Consider the following 21,877-nt stretch of genomic DNA (forward strand, 5'->3'; position numbering starts at 1 on the left):
GCAATGAAGTTGTACAAGCTTGAGGACAATGAATGGCTACAAGAGTTGTTCATTGAGAGGCACGTGTGGATACCGGCTTACATGAAAGAGTACTTTTGGGCTGGTATGAAGACAACACAGAGAGTAGAGAGTATTAACAGGTTCTTTGATGGATTTGTTACGCGCAAAACTAAACTTTGTGAGTTTCCTGAAAAATATTGCAAAGCAATGAAGAAGAGGACCACCGATGAGATAGATGCTGACGCAAGGGATTCTAAATACATAAGGCGGCTTGTCAGTGGATTCAGAGCAGAGAAGCTCTTCCAAAAAATCTACACAGATTCCAAGTTTCAAGAAGTGCAAAAGGAATGTTCAAGGATGCTCTATGTCGTTCCTAAGGGTGAGAGAGTTGTTAGTGAAACAAAAATCCACTATCTTTAAGAAGATAGAGTTTGGATCGTTCCTGAAGGAGCAAGTGAAGAAATCATTACTGAATGTCGAAGGTTTTACTCGCTTGTTTTCAATCCTATTACGAAAGACACTACCTGTGACTGTCGCAAGTTTGAGAAAGATGGTAATCTTTGTAAGCACATCATTAGAGTTTGGGATGATAACAAGGTCAAAGATATTCCATCAAAGTATATACTTGATCAGTGGCGGAAGGATATTCCCCGGAGGCACACACGAGTCAAGGTGGCTTATCACGATCCCATTGAAACCAAAGAATGTAAACGTTGGAACAACCTGATTCATGATCTAGAGGCTTTGTGCGAGGAAGCATCAGCGGTGGACGATGATACAGTTGAGGCAGTTCGCACAGCAGTGACAGATTCGAGCGGAAATAAGGGTATGCCATGCTAAACACTTGGTAGCCAATGCTCCAACTGAGTGTTCAGCATTCCCTTGTTCCAAAATTGGATCATCTAAACCCCAGCAAGGGCCAGGTAGTACACCAAAGTCAGTGTCCAAGGCACCGATACCAGAAAGTGGAACTAATCACAAACCTTCAGCATTTGTGATTAGTGATCCTTTATGTCCAAAACGGCGTCGTGGGCGTCCGAAGGGCTCTACAAATAAGGGTCCGGCTGAATTACGCACCACACCGATGCCTGTTAACGAGCCTCAGCAACCACCAAGGCCAGACACCGAAACTCATCAGAACCATACCCATGGTGAAGGAACTGACAACTCTGCATTTGTAATTCATGAACCTGTAAGCCAAGAAAGGCGTCGTGGGCGTCTGAAGAGCTCTAAAAATAAGAGCCTGGCTGAATTAGGCAGCACACCAATGACTAAGACTGTGACAGAGTCACCACATCAAGTAACAAGGCCAGACAACGGAATTGGCAATTCTGCATTCAGTAATACATGATCCCGTAACTACAAAAAGGCCTAGGGGCGTCCAAAGGGATCTAGAAATAAGACCCTGACTGAATTAGGCTACAAGCACAGTAAGTCGAAAGCTGCACAGGTAACAACCTCAACTACCTTCTTCACTTGTCCTATCGCGTCTTAATTTGCATTTACCAATCTCTTAATTACCTCTTCTGTTCCTTGTCCATTTCAAAATTAGGCAACCAAACTTGGAGATGGCATAAGACAAGCTCCAAAGTTACCGGTAATTTTCTGTGTGTTAACTATTTCAGATTGTGTACTATTAATGCAACAATGTGAACTAACTATACTTTATATAACAACAGAGGAAACGTCAAACAAGACAAAACCCATATGCTGAATTCAACACTGTTACTCCTGATGCTGAACGTGATGAATTCGACCCATGGGGTGCCATAGAGCACGGGCTCACAGAGCACTGGTACGAGTCTCCTTACGTTTGATCACTCATGGGGTCGTGGTTTTAAGTATCAAATGATGATACTCACTTTAAGTATCACTTGTTTTTGAATCTAACCAATATTTGTATCATTTTCAAGTGATTATTTTTTTAGTGTGAAAGATTTTGAACAAGAGATTAGTTGTCCTCAAACTTAATTAAGGGGGTGCAATTTACCAACATGTGTTATTTGTAATGGAAGTACTAATTTGGGTGACTTGATAGTTTTAGACTACTCATTTTGTTACTTGTTTTTTGTAATCGTAGTATTGATTTGTTTCACTTTGTAGTTGTGCATCTAAGATCTAGTCAAAAAATTATGGAGGTTTTTTTTTTTTTTTTTGTAAAATAAAAAAAACAAAAATACGATATGGGCCAATCTATTATGAGCAATTCAGGTCCTACACGAAAAATGTTGAACAATTGGGCCGAATTTACAAACAACCAAACTATTGTGCAATATGGGCTTAATTAAAAGTGCATCCTATATTTAGATCCAACAATATTTATCATGCCAAAGGGTTCAGTTTAGGACTGGACCGAATCCAACTGTTAAATGGTTACCAACCCAACCCACAACACCATACCCAACCCACATTACCATACCCAACTAGAGGAGTCAAAACCGAACCGACCCGAAAAAAATTATCCGTTTCGAACCGTAACCGATCCGATTTGATCCGAGAAATTCAAGACCCAAACCCGATATGTAACTGAACTAAACTCAACCCGAATTCGAACTTGACCCGATCTGAACTTAACTCGACGCCGATTTGATCCGACCTGAACTCAACCCGAATCCGATTTGACCCGGCATGAACTCAAACTGAACCGATTTGACCCGACCCGAGCTCAACCCAATCCGAAATTGACCTGAAAAATAACCGATCTAATCCGATCTGTTTTGACCCAAACTGATATTAACCCGATCTGATTTTAACTCGATTTGATTTTTACCCGATCTGAATTTAAACTGGTCATAATTAATTATTTACTATTTTATTCAAGTTCTTATACTATATATTTACTAATTATTAATAAGTTAACTTTTTTACTACAAAGAAATAATCCGGACCAAATATATCCGAACCGAAAGTGAATCGATCTGAAGTTGACCCGAACCCGTACTCGATAAACCAGGACCCGAATTTGACCCGATTCGACCCGATCAGGGACAAAAGGATAATTTTGATCCGAACATACCCGACCCGAACATACCCGACCCGAATAGACCCGACCCAAACTCCATCTTGTTATCCGAATTGACACCTCTATACCCAACCCACAATACCATAAACTTATTTGCAACATCCACTGGTGTAACAAAACTATTTAAATAGGATGTAAATGTAAGTTGCAAATTCCATAAACATGGCTGTAAATAACTACTTCATTCATTTTCATTAGATGCAAAATTCGTTCATAAGGATTATGATTGATCCATTACATCAAAACAACCTAAACCAACCTAATTAACTAAATACCTTAATTCCCGAGATTAAATGTCACCGAACACAATATTTTACAACAAAAGGGTGACTACATATGAAACTTTCTACTTGCATTTAAATCCAAAAGGCACAGTAGACCACGTCCACCTACAACTTAATACTCTGGAAACGCAATTACAAAATCCTTGTTCTTGATTCCTGCATCCCCAACGTTGAGACGCTTGTTCAGTCTCAAGTCCTGATGCATCAAAACAATGCTCCTAGGATCCTTGTTGACCTGCTGACCCCACTTCTGCATACCCTTGTCAGCTTTGTAGTAAGCCTTGCACACACCTGGACCTCGTGGTATGGAGTGCACGTATTTCTCATGGTAAAATGTTTAATCTTAGTGTTCATGTTGGTTCCAGGAATCTGCCAACAAAAATTTGCCAAATTAACCAAGTATTAGTTCAAACAACTAATTATTTACAAGCATTTAGTATAACACCAACACTACTAAAGTACGAATGAGATTATATACCACCGCATTAGCGTCGAAGACATCACCAGATATTATCCTCAAGTTTGCAGCCACATCGGTTGGTGAAATGACTATGTCATTTTTTTTCAGCACAATTTCATGCGGCTTGAGATCCACACGTGATGAGTAATCCTCATAAATCTCCTCAAAGGTTTCGTCATTCCTCATCTCATACACCACCCCCAAGTCATTACGTTGCCTGCTCTTCACTAGGACAGTGTGAGTGTATGGAGAGGGCTGTCAATCTGCAAGAGGAACACGCGCATCCTGTTCAACTACAGGACCTTTTGGTAGGTCTGGCTCAGATGATGCTACTGCTGGGCAGCTGATATGTCCATTTTATATAGTGTTTTACCCCCGTCCCTTGGTCGTTATTAGTAGTGTTTTTGGCTCTTTCGGGCCACTTTTATTACTAATTTGTGTGTTCTAGTGTTTTCGTAGTTTTAGTTGTATTTTACAGGAAATTGCACTCTTGGAGCATTTTCCCGGGCTTTATGGATCGACTACGGAAACTAGAAGGATACGACCACTCTTGAAGCCCAGGATCGGTGAGAGCCGGTGATTAAGGGCTCGGTATGTGATACCGGGGTTATTGGATCGATTAATCAAGACCCGATGAGGAAACTTAGATTGGGCCGAGGAATTGAGCCCAATCGAAATCCAAGCCTCGAAGAAGAAGACCGGGCCCGATCGGGCAAGCAAACGCCCGATCGGGCGGCTGCGCGCATAAGGACCCTCAAGGAAGAGGCGCGCCCGATCGGGTGAGCGTAAGCCTGTTAATTAATAAATTGCGAGAGCCTGTTAATCATGTTATCTGTGCATGGTTAATAATTAATTACTTCGTTCTATCCCGAAATATTAGTTATTGGTGAACCTGTGACCCTAGGTTTCCTTATTATTGATTCTTTTCTCCCTAAACTTATTCTTCGTAGTATAGAATTCATACCTAAAAATATTGGTTACTTAGATAATTTAGATTATAATAATTAATTAGAATTAAAAAGACCTGTTTCCCTGTGGAGTTCGACCCTACTTCCCTATCTACTTTAGTTAGTGATTTAGGTAATTATTTTTTATTAGGGGATACGACTTTACCCTGTCAAAATTTTGGCGCCGTTGCCGGGGAAACGGTTTTATTTTTATTTTCTGATTATATTTTTGTAGTCTAGATTATCCCCCCTTTTTGCCTCAGAGAACATTAGTTCTTTGAGGCAAATCTCATATTTGTGTTTAGTTCTTTGTTTATGCCCAGGTGTTCCAGATCAGGTTACATCCCTTTTGATCCTGAGATTGAGCGTTCTTTTCATAGGCAAAGGAGACTCTATAGACAAATTCTGGCGGGTTCTGATGAGGACAACGATCGAAGAGATCCTCCCCCTGATTCTAGTGACACAGATATTCCTTCAGATACAGAATCAGAGATGACGGCCCAGAAGAAACTCAGTGACTATTCGCAATCGAAGCTCACAGATTTCCCGCACCTTACTCCCACTCCGGCTCTAGATGGAGTTCAATTTGAGATCAAGCCCCAATTTATCACTATGATAGAGAGGAAGCAGTTCAGCGGAGCTAAGGGTGAAGATCCCAATCTTCACATCGCAGCTTTCTGCCAATATTGTAACACCATTAGACAAGCCGGGGTCACACAAGACCAAATCAGGGAGATTCTTTTTCCCTTTTCATTATGTGGCAAAGCAAAATTATGGTTTAATGGTTTGAATAGAACTGCACTTGGTATTACTGACTGGGAAACTCTTGCTTTGAATTTCTATAATAAATATTATCCTGCAGAGAGAACAGCGGTGCTAAGGAGTGCTATTCAGAACTTCGCTCAAGAGGCCGACGAAACATTATATGAGGCTTGGGAGAGGTTAAAGGATCTACAGAGAGAGTGCCCCCACCACAATCTAGCACAATGGCAATTGATCCAAGCATTTTATAATGGAGTTGGAAATTCTTCTAGATCAGTACTAGATTCGGCAGCTAGTGGGAGGTTTATGAATTTAAATGTGGATGATGCAGGACAGGTTATAGAAGACATGGCAATATACAATTCCCAATATGGGAATCCGAGAGGGTTTGCAAATAAAGGAAAACATAATGTCGATTCCGTATCCTTTTTGCAAGCTCAATTAACATCTATTTGTCAAAAATTAGATAATCTTACTGCTCCTCCTAACTCTGTAGCTAATGTTTCTGCTGTTGCTAACCATGAAGCTTTTTGTGAAAATTGTGGAATTGTAGGTCATTAGGAGCAAGATTGTAGGAGCTCTATGGAACAAGTTAATGCCTTTCAAACCTATAGGCAAAATAACCCCTATTCCAATTCCTACAATGCCGGTTATAAAAATCATCCTTATCTTTCATACCGGAGTACCAATGTACAAAATCCTCCACCTCCACAACAACCACAACAGCAAACACCACCACAGCAAAAATATTATCATCCTAATGCCGGCCAGAAAAGCCAAGCATCACCCTCATCATCTTCCGACCCTGCCATGACAGAAATTAGAGCAATGCTTGCCAATATGCAAAAGCATATGGAGAGTAGGGATGCGCAAATTGATTCTATCCTAGCCCATAATAAAATCATGGACAATCAAATTGCACAACTTTCATCTCCCCTACAATCCCGTCAGCAGGGAGCTCTATCATCACAACCTATCCATCCTACAGATCATGCTAATGCAATCACTCTAAGGAGTGGTTCACATTATGATGGACCTCCTATGCCAAAGGAAGATAGACCAGTTCCTGATCTAGATTCCTCTATACCAAACGGTAATCCTGCTAGCCCTGCAGGGCTACAAATAGATACTAACCCTACTAATGTTTCTTTGCAGGGTAAATCGCAGGATAAGGGAGGAGATGTGCAGAGCCCAGTTATCAAGCTTCCATTCCCTAATACACAACTGAAGAGTAAGCTTGATAAACAATTCGGTAAGTTTTTAGAGGTTGTGAAAAACCTGCAGGTAACAGTTCCTTTCACTGATTTAATCACTCAAATACCTGCTTATGCTAAATTTATGAAAGACATTCTGACTAGGAAAAGGGCCTTTAATGAAGTAGAAACTGTAGCTTTCACAGAGGAGTGTAGCGCTTATTTGCAAAATAAATCCCCTCCTAAATTAAAGGATCCCGGTAGTTTTTCTATCCCTTGTCACATTGGGAATGTTTTTATTGATAAAGCTTTGTGTGATTTGGGTGCTAGTGTCAGTGTCATGCCATCATATATCTGCGCTAAATTAAATATGGGAGAATTAAAAATTACTAATATAACTTTGCAAATGGCAGATCGTTCGGTAAAATACCCCTTAGGTATTTTAGAGGACGTACCTGTCAGAGTTGGTAAATTTTTCATACCTGTTGATTTTGTTGTTTTAGATATGGCAGAGGACACACAAATACCCATTATATTAGGTAGGTCTTTCCTCCACACTGCAGGAGCGATTATTGATGTGAAAAATGGTAAACTAACCTTTCTGTAGGTGACGATAATGTTACCTTTAATTTAGGGAAGGTTTTGAAAGGGCCTATGTTAGAGGAAAATTGTTGCTACATTGATACAATTGATATAATGGACGATATTTGTGATGATAGCTTGCCACAGGTTCTTGCGAAGGATCCCTTAGAGGAAGTTCTCTGCGGGAATTTATCTAGCGACAATGCAAGCGTTTGGGGTAATGAGGTACAGGATATTGAAAAGGCTCTTTCCTTAGAAGAGTTAAGCCCCAAGGAGACAATGAAGGTAGTAAATTTAGTTCAGGAATCAAAACCTACAGAGGTTAAGAAACCTGAGCTAAAACCTCTCCCTTCTCATTTAAAATATGTTTTTCTCGATGAACAGGAACTACACCCCGTGATCATCAGTACTGCACTCACTGACCTACAATCTTCCCAACTTCTAGGGGTCCTCAAAACCCATAAGAAGGCTATAGGGTACAGTATTGATGATCTCAAGGGTATTAGCCCTGATTTTTGCATGCACAGGATTCATCTAGAGGAAAATTACAAGCCCTGCATTCAACCCCAACGAAGATTAAACCCCAACATGCAGGAAGTGGTCAAGAAGGAGGTCATGAAATTACTTGATGCAGGTATTATCTATCCTATTTCTGACTCCAAGTGGGTAAGTCCTGTGCAGGTAGTACCGAAGAAGGGTGGGATGACTGTGATAACAAATGAAAAAAATGAATTAATTCCCACTAGAACTGTAACAGGGTGGCGTATGTGCATAGACTATCGTAGATTAAATATCGCCACTAAAAAGGATCACTTCCCTCTTCCCTTTATAGATCAAATTCTTGAGAGGTTAGCCAATCACAAATTCTTTTGCTATTTGGACGGGTATTTGGGATTTTTCCAAATTCCGATTCACCCTGAAGATCAGGAAAAGACTACCTTTACATGCCCTTATGGCACTTTTGCATATCGTAGAATGCCCTTTGGTTTATGTAATGCACCCGCTACCTTTCAACGTTGCATGATGAGTATTTTTTCTGATTTCATAGAGTCTATTATGGAGGTCTTTATGGATGATTTTAGCGTATATGGTTCTCCATTTGATTCATGTTTAATTAATCTCGCTAAAATTTTGAAAAGATGTGAAGAGTGCAACTTAGTCCTTAATTGGGAAAAATGTCACTTTATGGTGACAGAGGGAGTAGTCCTTGGCCATATTGTATCTGATAAGGGCATACAAGTAGACAAGGCTAAAATATCATTGATTGAGCAATTACCTCCCCCAGTCAATGTTAAGGGAGTTAGAAGCTTCTTGGGTCATGCGGGGTTTTATCGCCGCTTTATCAAAGATTTTTCTAAAATTGCTAAACCACTGACACAGCTTTTGCTCAAGGATGCCCCATTTATTTTTACTGACGAGTGTCTTGAAGCTTTGAACAGGATTAAGCAGGCTTTGATATCGGCACCCATCATATGTGCTCCCGATTGGAACCTTCCTTTCGAGATCATGTGTGATGCAAGTGACTTTGCACTAGGAGCCGTGCTCGGACAGAGAAAGGACAAGGTTTTGCATGCTATTTATTATGCTAGCAAAACCTTGGATGAAGCCCAAGTCAACTATGCCACCACAGAAAAGGAGTTTCTTGCTGTTATCTATGCTTTAGAAAAATTTAGATCATATCTAGTTGGTTCTAAAGTTATTGTTTTTACTGATCATGCAGCACTAAAATATTTGATAGCCAAGGCGGAATCAAAGCCAAGGCTACTCCGGTGGGTTCTCTTGCTCCAAGATTTCAACATAGAAATAAAAGATAAAAAGGGAGCAGAGAACGTAGTGGAAGACCACTTGTCACGTATCAGGTATGATGAGGGTAAGGATTCTTTACCTATAGATGATTCTTTCCCTGATGACAACCTGTATGCAGTTGTAGAGCATCACCCTTGGTATGCTGATTTTGCTAATTATTTAGTGGGTGGTACTCTACCTCCTGACTTGTCCTACCAACAGAAAAAGAAATTCCTTTATGATGTTAAACATTATTTTTGGGATGATCCTTTTTTGTTTCGTGAGTGTGCAGATGAATTATTTCGCAGGTGTGTTCCCAAATGGGAGGTTCACGGCGTCCTTACCAGTTGTCATACTTCACCCTATGGTGGACATCATGGCCCCACTAAAACGGTGGCCAAGATTAATGAGTCAGGCTTCTTTTGGCCTACTATGTTTAAAGATGCTAACACTTTTGTGCAGACTTGTGACTCTTGCCAGAGGACTGGCAACATTTCGCGGAGGCATGAGATGCCCTAAACTGGGATTCTTGAAGCTGAAATATTTGATGTTTGGGGTATCGATTATATGGGGCCGTTCCCATCTTCCAATGGGAATTGTTACATACTTGTAGCCATAGATTATGTGTCCAAGTGGGTAGAAGCCATAGCTTCACCAACAAACGATTCTAAGGTAGTCATCAAGCTCTTTAAGAAGATCATATTGCCCAGGTTTGGTGTTCCACGAGCTATTATTAGTGATGGGGGTACCCACTTCCATGAAAAACAATTGGATAACCTCCTTAAGAAGTATGGCGTATATCACAGAACAGGGCTTAGTTACCACCCTCAAACTAGTGGTCAAGTTGAGGTCTCTAATAGGGAAATCAAGGCGATCCTAGAAAAGGTAGTAGCCAAGTCAAGGAAAGATTGGAGTATGAAGCTTGATGACACACTTTGGGCATACCGAACAGCATTTAAGACACCGATTGGTACTTCACCTTATAGATTAGTTTATGGTAAGGCATGTCATCTTCCCGTAGAATTGGAGTACAAAGCCTTTTGGGCGATCAAAGAGCTTAATATGGATTCTAAGGCCGCGGGTAAGAAGAGACTTCTTCAACTCAATGAGTTGGATGAGTTTAGATTGTCGGCATATGATAGTGCGCGGATCTACAAGGAGAAGACCAAGAAGTGGCATGACAAGAGGATCCTACCAAGAGAGTTTGCACCGGGTGATAAGGTTCTTCTCTTTAATTCTAGATTGAAGATTTTCCCAGGAAAGTTGAAGTCTAGGTGGTCCGGTCCCTTCACTGTCACAAAGGTGAACAAATTTGGTTCGGTGGAGTTAGTGAATGACAAAGGTGAAGAGTTCAAGGTAAATGGCCAAAGGTTGAAAGTATATCATGAAGGTGCTACCATTAGAGATGTGGAGGAGACTCTCCTAACTCCACTTCCAACATGAGCTTCAAGGTGGTAAGAAGGTCGTGCGGGACCTAGATAAACCAGCGCTTTGCGGGAGGCAACCCGTATTTCATGCTTTCTAGGCTAGTTTTCCTTTTCCTTATTTTTATTATTTTTTTTTCTTAGAGAGGCGAGGAGAGTGATATTTCACCAGTTTTAAGTGTTGTTGTACAGGTGTGAATTTGACAGGTATAAAGACTTAGAAAAAATTTGAAGAAGAAAAGAAATCGGAGAAAAAGGAGTGCAGCCGAGTTGGGCTCGGGCCCGATCGGGCGCGCAAGCAACCCAGATTTCAGCCGCAAATTCGCCCGATCGGGCGAAGAAGCCCGATCGGGTGCGCAAGCAAGGTTGAAATCGGACCTATTTTCGCCCGATCGGGCGCGCAAGTAGGGTTGAATTCAGAGGCATTTTCGCCCGATCGGGCGAAGCTTGCCCGATCGGGCGCTTTTTGTGGAAAATCGAGTGAGTAGGAAAAGATATTTCGGGTGAAGCTCGCCCGATCGGGCAAGAAAAGTGGAGAATTTTGCTTCGTGTTCGCGCCCGATCGGGCGCGCAACTGGAGTTCTGGAAATTCCCATTTTCGCCCGATCGGGCGAGGCTCGCTCGATCGGGCGCGCCATCAGCCCGTCCCCCTTTATTTTGTTTTCTCTTCTTTCTTTCCTCACTTTCTCCTTATTTCATCTTCCTCATTTCACTTTCTCTCTCTAAAACCTCCATTTTCAAACCTTCAACCTACACTTCAATTCAAGATCTTCTCCAATTCTTCCATCCAAACTCAAAAATTCTTACATATGCCATCTCCCCTCATCCTCCTCCACAATCTACACTAATTTTCCCCTACTTTCTCTCAAATTTTCTCAAACCCTAAGAGAGAGAAACCTTCAATTTCCTACTATTTTACAAGAAGATGGCCTCAAAGCGTTCAAGGAACCAAAGGGGTGAGAGTTCGAGGGCACCACAACCAACGGTCAACCCGGATCTTCAAATTCCGGGATGGGAGGAGGTTTTCATTACCTCGGAGGAGCAACGGGTTAGGATGGTAAACCTCATCGATCGTCAGGTAATCTCTACCCGTTTTATTCATCATCCCACATTAGTTAGGTTAGACCTAGATAAATATGTGGAAAAATTGTTCAAAGGTATAGGCATGAGTGGTTTTTTTCAAATGTGCCATGATACATATGATTACTTAACATTGGAATTTGTTTCAAGTTTTAATGTTATTAAAATGAATGCACTAATTACTCATGTACAATTCCGATTATTAAACAACGATGTGAGACTAACTCTTAAAGAATTTGGAAAGTTGTTTGATTTAAAATCGGATAAACCTATTGAACCCTCTCAAGACCACACCGCCGTGGTCTATAAGAGGCTAACCGGGGAGGATTTAGTGAACCTCCAGCATACCAAAGGGACGTGGATTCAACATCCCGTCCCAAAACTTTGGCAAAGATTTGTCGGCCTCACTATTTTTGGGAGGCATGAACCGGCAAATGTTAGGAGAGATGAATTGGAACTATTGGCATCCTATATACTTCCTACTGCTGAAAAATTGAACATACCCCATAGGATAGCCAATCACTTCCAAAGGGCGGCCAATGCGGCCGAGGCTAGTAGGTCTAGGGCACCTATTTATTTTGGGGGGTTAGTGACCCACATTGCTAGGAAACACCTAGGTTGGAACCCGGATGGGCATAGGAAAGTTGTGGGATCGAACCTCATGGACCTACCCTATTTCGGGAGTTTGAACTGGGTGCAACCTGTGGGGAGTGATACTTGGTGGATAGTCCACCGACAATCGGGTAGGAGAGACCAAGCCTTTACCTTACCCAACCCCGCCTTGACCAAATTTGAAAGGGGGAAGCCCTCTTATACTTTCGAGATAAATTGTCAAGGTGAGGTTCAACCACCTCACCCCTCACCACAACCTCACCATTCCCCCATTCACCATTCACCACACTACCAACCACCTCCACCCTTCACCTATGGCATGCCCACTTCCTCGGTCGATTACAACGTCGACCCCAATGCCCCATATGACTTTTCGGCTTTTAGGAGCCAATTAGACCGCATCGAGACGGGGCAAGGGAGAGTTGAGGGTATGATGCAAAACCTAGACTCTAGGTTAAGCACCTTAGATGGGCGGGTTGGTCACATAGAGAGGAACCTAGGGAGGGGCCTTTATCCCATGTATGATGATTACGCCCGTCGAGGGGCTATTCTTCCCGATTCACTTACTCCCGATTGGTTCCAATACCCCCAAGGAGGGTATTCTCACCCCGGTGCGTATGGTACTTATGTGGACTAATCTTCGGTCCACGGATATGGGGGTGATGCTCCTTTTGGGGGTATGGGTGGGAATGTGGACCCTAACTACTTTGCAGGTGGTTCGGGGTATGGAGGTGGTGGCTCTAGCCATGGAGGAGCCGGTTCTAGCCACGGCGGGGGCTATTCGAGGATGGATGAGGATGAGGAGTAGGCTACTCTCCCAAGTCAATGAGGGCATTGCTTGATTTGGCTTGGGGGGGTGTTCTTTCACTTGGTAATTCTCTTCCTTTTCTCTCTTTATTTGCTTTCTAGTATAGTTTTTATTTGCTTTCCTAGTGTAGTTTTTATTGCTTTCTTATATATGAAAAATACAAAAAAAATTGAAAAATAAAAAAATTCAAAAATACGTTCCAATGAATTGTAAATCATGCTTCCCAGTGCCCCATACTTGAGAAAAATTGTTTTGATTCTTGGTTTTTGATGATGAACATTGTGGATTTGTTGGTCATGATTTGAAGTTTGATTGCTTGGATTCCTAGACATGCGTCAATTTTGTCCAACTACTTGTGAATATAGTGCTTGACTAGTTGATTTGGTTAGGAAATGTGAGATAGTTCCATAATTCCTGGTATGTCAATGAATTTGAGTATTGATTTGCAACTATGAGTAGTGTTTCATGACTCACTATTATGCACATGTGGAGGACGAAGGTATTTGTTCTTTTAAGTAGCCTTCAGATTTATTTAGATACATTTGTTCCCTTCTTGCTACCCATGTTGTTGCCTTGACTTTTTATTGTTTATAGCCACATTACAAGCCTTAATTGCCCCATTGGTTACTAGTCCCAAGCTTGGCTTGGGGGAGCTATTAGTGAGTGAGGTGAGGGAGTTTGTAGTGTGCACATTATTTGCACAATTTGGGTGGGTTTTGAGAAGTAATTTATTCTTGATCATATTTTTGTTTTGATGAGTTTAAAGGTTGTATATATTTGAGAAAAAAATAAAAGTGTGATGGAAAAAAGAAGTTAAAAAAAAAAGTGAGAAATTTGAAAAAAAAAGGTGAACTTCTAAGGAAAAAAGAGAAAAAGTGTTTGATGTTCAAATGTTCTAAGTGAAGGTTAATCAAAAAGAAAAGAAAGAAAAAAAAAGGTTGAGTTTCAATGTAAATATTTCAAGTTATGAGTTCAAAGTTTGTTATTCACTCTTGTTCCATATTATCATATTTTTATGAGTGATATTTGTATGTGTTGGGATTGTTTATGATGATTGGAGTTGTATTTGGTGGTTTTTGTTGGAGTTGGTTATGTTTATGGAGATGTATGATCATCATTATTTTGATCATGGGTTTATTAGGTTTTGGCTCCCTTTTAGCATAGCTTTTCTCTCACATAATCCTAAATTTATCCTACCTTTACCCTAGCCTTACATTACAAGCTTAAAAGACCTTCCGACCTTGTGCATAGAAGTTATGTAAATGTGAAAGTGTTGTTTATCAATGCAAGTTATGACTTGACATATTTCGAGTCGACTAGTAGGATGAGCGTTCAATGTTTTTATACACACGAGAGTGTGAGTTGGGAGGGCATTGTTCACATTAAAGGGGTTGGTTGGAGAGCGGTTGAGTACATTCTTTACTCGCCACATAAATGAGAGTTGAGTGTGTGAGCACTAGTCTTGAATTCTATATGCTCTTGTGGTTTGCTCTACTTGACAATTGTTGGGGAGGAAGGGTGATTAGATGGATAAGATTGATTGATGTTGAAGCGTGTTCATTAGATTTGCTTTGAATCGTTGGTTTTTGATTTGATTATTGGGGTGAAGTATGTTTTATATGTTCATTGATGAGCTCTTTGCTTAGGGACAAGCAAAGGTTTGGCTTGGGGGAGTTTGATATGTCCATTTTATATAGTGTTTTACCCCCGTCCCTTGGTCGTTATTAGTAGTGTTTTTGGATCTTTCGGGCCACTTTTATTACTAATTTGTGTTTTCTAGTGTTTTCGTAGTTTTAGTTGTATTTTACAGGAAATTGCACTCTTGGAGCATTTTCCCGGGCTTTATGGATCGACTACGGAAGCTAGAAGGATACGACCACTCTTGAAGCCCAGGATCGGTGAGAGCCGGTGATTAAGAGCTCGGTATGTGATACCGGGGTTATTGGATCGATTAATCAAGACCCGATGAGGAAACTTAGATTGGGCCGAGGAATTGAGCCCAATCGAAATCCAAGCCTCGAAGAAGAAGACCGGGCTCGATCGGGCAAGCATACGCCCGATCGGGCGGCTGCGCGCATAAGGACCCTCAAGGAAGAGGCGCGCCCGATCGGGTGAGCGTAAGCTCGATCGGGCGCGACACATCAGTAAAGGGCATTGTAAAAAGGCGGGCCCGATCGGGCGGCCCTTCGCCCGATCGGGCGCGTGTTTTCTTAGGACCTGATTAAGTTTAGTTTTAATTCTTGTTTTAGGGAGGGTTTAAATACGTTTATGTACGGAATTTTTAGCTTACCTTCTTTCTTAGACTTTCTCTCTCTACTTAGTATTTTTTTCTCTCTCTTAAATTCTCTCTAAACTTTTGTTCTTAATACTTCCTTTAATTCCAGATTTATTTTTGGTACAATTTCTTCCCTTTTTAATTTCAGCTATTTTAATTGTTTTCTTGATTTTGCTTTTAATTATTTACTTGATTGGCTTAGTTATGATGATTAGTGAGTAGTTCCATTCTAGGGTTTATGGGGATCCATAATTAATATGAAGGGATAGTTTGTTATTATTGATTATTGATATTGCATGATAATTTCCTATTGAATTGTTTTAATTCTTTGCAATTAGATTATGAATCGAGCAGATGTAATTTGATTGTGAATGCTTAGCAATATTGAATTGATGAATCGAGCAGATGTTGATTTAATATTAAAGGCTAATTTTAATAGGAACTTAGGTCTAGTAAATTGCGAGAGCCTGTTAGATCTATGTTGATTAATAAATTGCGAGAGCCTGTTAATCATGTTATCTGTGCATTGTTAATAATTAATTACTTCGTTCTATCCCGAAATATTAATTATTGGTGAACCTGTGACCCTAGGTTTCCTTATTATTGATTCTTTTCTCCCTAAACTTATTCTTCGTAGTATAGAATTCATACCTAAAAATATTGGTTACTGAGATAATTTAGATTATAATAATTAATTAGAATTAAAAAGACCTGTTTCCCTGTGGAGTTCGACCCTACTTTCCTATCTACTTTAGTTAGTGATTTAGGTAATTATTTTTGATTAGGGGATACGACTTTACCCTGTCAGCAGCAGAGTGCCTGGTGTAGCTCAGCTAAGGCTTTGCCAACTCTCATTTGTTCCTTCACCCTCTCTTGAGCACCACCTGCCATGCTTTTGTAAGGGACAGCAGCTCGCATCCTGCTTAAGGCATTACGAGTGATGACTCTTACAAGCAGACTTCCTTTCTTCCTTGTGAAACGCCTATTACATCGTGGCTTAATTGTACGCTTGGCTTTATGGTAGGAAGGACAACGAGCCGGGAATGAAGAGGGTTTGGTTAAACCTAGTGGTGAGGGCAAAGTGATGGAGGAAGTGTTTGGAGCCATGGTTGCAAGCACACAATGTTAGGGTTTTTAGAAAGGATACTGTTAGTTTGGTGGGAAAATAAGCCTTTTCCCACCACCACTATTTATAATGTTATTCAACGAATACAGAGCTGCCACGTCACATAAATTTTTGGCGGGAAATACATATTTAGTGTGCCCTAATAGTGTTGCCATTTCCATACATATACAATAACTTAATTCGCATGTATTAAACTCACACTTGAGTTTAAGTGAATTCTAGTGTAAGATGTTTTGGCTATGATTGACCCAACTATTTACCCTAATTGAATATCCTTTCTAATCAATAAACTAACATAATTCGTATTCTAAAAAGCTGATATTATTAACACCTAGTTACATAATTGTAGTCTAGGATAAATGTGTGCATAATTGTTATTATTTAACTTTGTATATGATGATGAGGGATATTGGGAAATTATATTAATTTTTTATTTTTACGTCTAAGAATCACCAAGTTATATTAATTATATTCACATATTGTCCAATAAACATCCACACGATCATTATATACTCACAACTTTACAATTAATAGGGATATATATATATGATAATCGAGATCGTATATATCTCGATATGTGCGGTGAACATATTACATTCAAGTCTTTTTTTTTTACGTCAAACAATCACCAAGTTAGACTAGCAACTAATTAAGGTTCTACATAACCCTTTTAACATAGTTAGTCTTGATATCAAAAAGTTAGTAAAAAGATCCGTTCTTTCATTTAAATAGGTATTAATGCCCATAGTACATTGTTGCAATCTATGCTTGACTAAGAGGGTAAGGCATGGTTTTATCCTTTGGACGGTTTAGGCTAATGGAGACAAGTCTCTCCTACGCATTTTCTATATCTCATTTTCCTTCTTCTCAGCTGAATACATATGCTAGCAGGCTCTATTTGGTCTACAACTCTAGCATATGTGTGCTGTCTACTTTGTCTTAAACTTAAACAAGTAACAAGACAGCCTCCCTCAAATAAAAAAAAAAACTCTAACTAGGTCGTGCCATAATCAACTATAAGCATACTCCAAGCATAAAACTAACTAGGTCATGCCATAATCAACTTAGGCCGGATTTATAAAGCATTGAATCTGTTATAATTAAAATTACTCGTACTCATCACTGTCGGAATCTACCAACGTCTTCCTCAAGCCTGGTGAACTCGATAGATCATCAGATGCTATCCATCCTGGCTGCATCATTGAAACAAAATGTATACAGACTTAGAGTTATAATTGGTATTGAAATCACCAACAAAAGCTCATATGTGTGTAAAAAGTACTAAATAGCTCGAGGGATTGCCTTACAATTAGAGTTGTAGACATAATGTGGCCATACACAGTTTGCTGCTTACGATGAAAACGTGGAAAAGCTCGATTATCCCATATTATCATAATCCCACCAATGTTAACGTCCGAACCAATTACCTCTACAAAATACTCTCCTACCAGTTTCTTTCGAATGAAGTTGATAAAAGGCTTACACGCTCTAGCCTCAGTCATTATAACTAACATCGGTCTAAAGGCCTTAAACAAATTCCCCAAATTTTCTTTAAAAGAAGGTCTATGCACACTCCTTGCATTCTAAAATATAACAGTTGACCCCCTCAAGAAATTCTTTGGGCTAAGAGTTTCACCCGTCTTTTGCGAGCTAATATTGACACTATAGAAACGGGTACCTATAAATGGCGTAATGCAAGAGTGAACATTGATATTTATATGAGACAAGTAATCCTCGATTTTAAATACATGAACTCCAACCCTATTAGCTCCTAATAGGACTTCTGTAATCTTGTGAGGAAGTGAGAAAATGGGAATTTCATCAGTGGATATTATTATTTTCAAATCAAAAACATGAACTAGATCACTAGGAATGAACAGAGGACTCACATAATCCTCTTGTTGGCAATACCATCTCATGAAAACATACACTCCCCTATGCAAGTACGCATCCATGTCTTCAATTACAGGGATGTATGCAGGTTGCGTCACTGTTGGTGCACTTGCTAACACCATTACCCTAAAAGGAGATCTATATGGTAGTCCGTTATCTGGGTCACTTGCTATCTCCGACCTCAAACTCGACACACCCACTTGATTGTAAAAACTTAAATCAGTTTCGTCTTGGTAGTAAATAGTTGTGTTAATTTCCATCTCAGCTTCGTTTGTAGCGTGAACTGGCTTGAAGTACAGAGATCCCTTCTGTGGATGGTAAAGTAAACTCCGGCGACTAGATGATCGGAGTTGATGGTTGTTGATTTGGGATACAATGGAGTGTTGGTTAGAATTCATGGTCAATTTTATTTGATAATTGTGATTAATAAAGAAGAAGAAGTACTTGATGGAGGAACATAGGAGAGTGTAATCCTTTTCTGATTTTCTGTTGATCTGAAGCTTAAAAAAGGAACTTTGGAATGTCTGACATATCACCAACGTCCAACATATCACCAATTCAATGTATTCATTTTCTCATGGTTGTTTTTACAATAATACCCTTAAATCCCTAAACCTTTAACACTTAAATCTAAACCATAAACCCTAAACCCTAGACCCTAAACCCTTAACCCTTAACCCTAAACCCTAAACCCTAAATCCCAAACAAGAAGCTTGAACTCGGACTAGGTCAGTTGACTTGGTTAAGTCTATGTCGAAATTCACCTCCAGTTTACTCTAGCTGTAATTGGCTCGTTACCCTATATAAGTACCATAATTTAAGTTTTTAGGTCTTATGTAATCCTTAAAGGTTAGGTGTCGATCAAACCTATGCTCGTGATCGACTTCGACCACTCTCTCGATTAGACCCTCATCCTAGGCCAAACCCTTAATCGGGGGTGGTAATTACTTTGACCAGCTCACGTCACATAACCTTTTTAATGTCTAATTTCCTAATATAAAATTTTTAAAACTTATATACTTCCTCCATTCTTTTGTACTCGGGTCTCGGGTCAACTATGGGTCGGGTCGTTTCAAGTTGGGTCAATTTTCGGGTTTCAATTTGGGTGAAGGTTGGGTCAATTCCACTTTGGGTCGGGTATGATTGGGTCGGGTAAATTCGGGTTTTGGATCATTTTTCGGTAACTGGTTTCGTGTCTATTTTGGGTCATGGGTTGGGTCATCGGGTCAGGTTCAGGATTGCCCGGTCTAACCCTAAACCCTTAACCACATCAGATATTCACCGAATTATTAAATTCTATTCTTCACCTTTTTATCTTTTTATCTCTATTACTCATATATAGGTTTACAACAGTTTTGAAGATTCTTGATCAGATAATTACTATTGTATACTTAGGGCTTGTTCTCAGTGACTGAACTGATCTCAACAGAACTGAAAAAAATATATTTCATAACAACAGGAAATTAGGATCTGACCTGAACAGAATTAAACGGAACAAAACTGAACAAAGCTCAACTAAACTGAACTGAACTTAATTTCAACGTAAGAGAAAGGCTCGTAGTAGTTTCAACTCTGTATAGATAAACGGGTGATTCATTGGGTTAATAATGTTATTCCATTGTACAAGTTAATCTTAGTTGAGGTATAACTTAAAATAGATGCAATTTTCACAGCATTGGATGCCAAATCTAATGGTATGACATCATCCCAAAACTTATAAGCTTTTGATTTCCAACTAAAAAAACGACGGTTGCCTAAAAAAAAATTAAATGACTTTTCTATTTGTTGATTTGACATAAAGCCAAATATTATTTTCTTCTTCAAAGATAATATTTAACTGACATGCAACTGGTATGGCTTAGCGATTTGACAATTTAATAACTAGTTGTTTATCTTTGTTTTGTATTTTTTTAATTAAAACAAAACCTAGAAATTTGAAATTAAAATACCAAATTAAGTACAAGCTAAGTATGGATGTAGCTTTATAGCCTATACTTCGCTAATTCAAATATTATGACTACACACTATTGCCTTTGGATTTCATAATAGCCAAATGTATGTACTTACTCCAACATACAACCTGACACTATTTTCTTTCTTAAAGGATTTAATATTAAACCCCCAATTTATTGGTCAGTTTTAGGGATTTGACCATTTATTTACTGGTAATTTTTCCAAGTTTCGATTTAGGGAAACTCCAATTACAAAAAATTATATCTGGAATGTAAAATACTAATTAAGTACAAGATTGGCATGGATGTTTTTTTTTGTTTAATTTTTAATTTTTTGTTTTTAAAGAGTGTATGGATGTAGCTTTATACTTCATATTTTTTTACTACATACTATTGGTCTTGGAAGCAAAACTAATATAATTGCTTCAACTTTTGATCTTATAATTATACCCTAGGTTATTGTGGATTGATCCCTTTGGAATAGATCACATCTTAAGTTTATAAACTAATACAGGTGCAATGCTTTGGATTGATCTTGGTTAAATAAGGACAATAATCACCAATTACCAGTTGAGACCACATAAGACTCTTTAATTTCAGCAACAATTACATAGTTACACAACAACTAATAGTCACTAACAAAGTAATTCATACTAGCTTAGGTCGCCAAAGGCGACAATTACATAACATATACTCGTATGCCTTAAGTCTACACCAACATTAATCCCCATCGTTGCTCTCATATTCATCTACATTAGTAGTTAAATCATCCTCATTCATCGAAATCAGGTTCCGTTGCCAACCAGGCTGTACAAAATCAAAACAAAGGCTATTGTTAACAAACACAAAATTAAGTTTAGAAGATATCATGACTAATTACTATTTAAATTATTACTTACACTTATAGTTGTGGACAATACATGACCGAACAAAGTCTGTTGCTTCATATGAATATATGGTAGCGCACGTCTATCCCAAATTACTAAAAGGCCCCCTAATCCATTGTCGGGACCAATAACCTCGACGAAGTAATTTTCACCCAACACCTTGCGAATTATGTAAACAAATGGCTTGTTTACTCTAGCTTCAGTCAAGACAACGACCATAGGCGAATAAGCTTCAAATAGGACGACAATATTTTCATCAAACGAAGGTTGATGGATACTTCTAGCATTCCATAACACTAACTTAGAACCCTTCATGAAACATCTAATTTTTGAAGAGCCCGTAATTCTTTGAGAACTAATACATACGTTATAGAACCTAGTTTGACTCAATGTAGCTATAGAAGAGAGGACATTTAAGTGAACATGTGTTATCATATCATCAACCTCCAACACGTGAACACCAAACATATTACTACCGAACACAACTTCTCTTGGATCCAAAGGGACGGAGAATATTGGAATCTCCTCTGGGGATATAATGATTTTCATATCAAAAATGGGGACTAAGTCCTCTGGAATGAACGGAGGATCCATGTCCTCAACATTGTAGCAAAACCATTTCATGAAAACTAAAACACCCTTGTGTAAATAAGCATCCATGTCATCTAGGAGAGGGATATAGGCCAGTAGGAACTTATCCTGGTGATCGTGTTCCACCATCGTCCAAAATTGGGACATAAACTGGGATCCATTCTCTGGATATGTATTAAGTCCAGAAAATAGGG

The sequence above is a fragment of the Chenopodium album genome, chromosome 3 (genome assembly GCF_948465745.1).
Source record: "Chenopodium album chromosome 3, dcCheAlbu1.1, whole genome shotgun sequence".
NCBI classification, from domain to species: Eukaryota; Viridiplantae; Streptophyta; class Magnoliopsida; order Caryophyllales; family Amaranthaceae; genus Chenopodium; species Chenopodium album.